Consider the following 2474-nt stretch of genomic DNA (forward strand, 5'->3'; position numbering starts at 1 on the left):
AACAATAAATAACTGTAGAATAAAGAACTTTACCAAGAAGAAGGCAAAACAAAAACCTCAAGCCTTTTAAAACCAGGCGTCAGTAAGCATTTCTAGCAGCTTCTCCTGCTTTTTAGCTGAGAATTTTAAACACACATCCAGGACCCAGAATTCTTGAACTCTTCATTACTTCCATCTCTGAATGTAAAATCTTAACCGTTTGAGTGTTAATTCTTTAAGGAAAGGGCACCTATGAACTGTTAATCTGGGTGACTTTAAAATGTGTTTTGTCAATTCAATTCCACTTCTAGAATTCTGAAATTGGAAAATAAGTAAGACAGTTTTGTTAGGAACATATTGAAGTCCCAGGAATCCTTAAATTAGATTTGCTAAGATTTCTAATGTGTAGTGGAAAAAATGTATGTTTGCCTTTCCTTAATCTTTAAAATATTACAATATTCTTAGAAATACTAGGAAAGCTTGTTTGAAGAACACAGATAAAATAAATACTATCCATGTAGTAGTAGTTTCCATGTGTTTGATTGTTCAGTGGAATTAATGTAATATTCCTCTGGGCTTTCTGAAATGAGCAGAAAACTGTGTTAAGTCTTCCTGATCTGTCACACCTGATGTACAACAAGCGCTAAGGCAGTGTGATTTTCATTGGTCACTACAGAGGTACTCAGCTAGTGCTGGAAATTACCTGATGCTTGTTGTGTGATATGAGCAGCACTCTGTTGTGACTTCTGTGTTAGGAGTATGCTTCTTTGTAAAAAGAGCCATCAGAATTACTTCTCCTTTTCAGTGCTCGGCCTCTGGGAAAAATAAAGTGTTTTAGATGTGCATAATAAGAACTGGTGAATAGGATGGGAGAAGCCACATTCTGAACAGATGTGGAGATCAGTGGTAAACTCACAATGGGTTTTCTGTGTGGTTAGCAAATACTAAGGCTGCTACATGCGAGGTTCTCTCAGTCCTCATTGCGATGCCTCTTTAATTCTTTACATCTTAGCGTTAACATTTGCACAGGAATTGCTTTTATTGCACGGCCCTGTGGCACACCCAGCCTCCCTCAGACCTGTCAGGAGCTTGGTGGCAGTGCTGTGCTTCGTGCATAAGGGAATACGGGGGCAGGAAGGTTTGCAGGGGGATCTAGCCCTCTCCTTGGCAGTATGTTATACTCCTGCTAGTGTCAAATTGGGGCCAAAATCTCTCCCATAGTGGGGTGCTCCAGAAGTACCAGGTGTGTGAGATGAGCCTTAGCCTGTAGTCCACTAAGACATGCTATTAGCACATTGTGTATAAGAAGCACATTTCAGACTTGATAACTTCAAGAACTTTATAGCACTGGAGGGAGTCCGAGATACTGATGCCTTCCTCTTTCATGTTCTTATGAAACTCCATCCTCTCTCTCCTGGGACTGGAATGTTTTCCAAGTATCTGATGGTTGACATGGAAGCAGTCCACTGGATCGAGTCCTTCGTGGTGCTTTCTTCCCTTAAATTCTTTATTTGATGGACAAAAGGTGTTTTCTGCTGCATGTGATTATCCTTCCTGTGTTGAGGTAAAATCAGATCTGCTTCACGAAGTATTTTCATGGTGGTTTTAGGAAGTCGTACTGTTTTGATAAGACAGCAGCTGGTAGAAGAAAGTGAGAGTCCTGCCTTTCTGCTGTGTTCTGAGCCCTGTCACTGCTGCATCTAACCTGGTGAACAGGCATTTTCAGATGACAGTATGAGGACACTAATCTAGCTGGACGTTTTGTTTCTTGTTTGCCTGTTGCTTTAGGTCTTTGATGGAGATGAAGAATTTTTCCACAAGGGAAATGTGGAAAAATTGTGGTCTTTGGGAACTTTTTGTAAGAGGTGGTTTAAGGGATTGAAGTATACAGCACTGTGGCTGTGAAGACGTGCAGAACTGTTTCTCTAATAATAGTAGGTTGTGAACTGATCGATAAACATCTTTTTTGACCTGTGTAAAAGGATGTGCCTTTACTCTTGCATCATTGGATAAAAACAGGTCAATTTCTAAACACAGGTCAGGTAAACTAGCCAGGCTGTCTATCTATCCAGTGCTGAAATTAACTGTAGACAGCAGGTTGTATTAAGTGTGGGCCAACTGTTTCTGAGTAGACAAGAACTAACAGATACATTTCAAATTCTCATACAGTAAGCGTTGTGGTTTGACATGTTTTGTTGCTGAGTTTCTTTATTCTGATTTCCATTGTGCTTTCTTGGCATTACCCAGAAATGAATGTTTCAGAGCAATATTATAAACATTTTTTCACCAAAATTTCCTGTGTTTCTCAGATAAAATTCCAAATTGACATTAAAATAGGAGGTAAGACAACTCTTTTATTTAGAAAAATATACAGTCTTTGAGATTTATTGAACTAGAGGCAAGCTTTAGGAACAAAAAAAAAAAAAAAACCCTTCAACCTACAAGGTAAGTAGGTAACGTAATAACTTCGTATAGCATACATTATACGAAGTTAT

The sequence above is a fragment of the Meleagris gallopavo genome, chromosome 12, assembly GCF_000146605.3.
Source record: "Meleagris gallopavo isolate NT-WF06-2002-E0010 breed Aviagen turkey brand Nicholas breeding stock chromosome 12, Turkey_5.1, whole genome shotgun sequence".
NCBI classification, from domain to species: domain Eukaryota; kingdom Metazoa; phylum Chordata; class Aves; order Galliformes; family Phasianidae; genus Meleagris; species Meleagris gallopavo.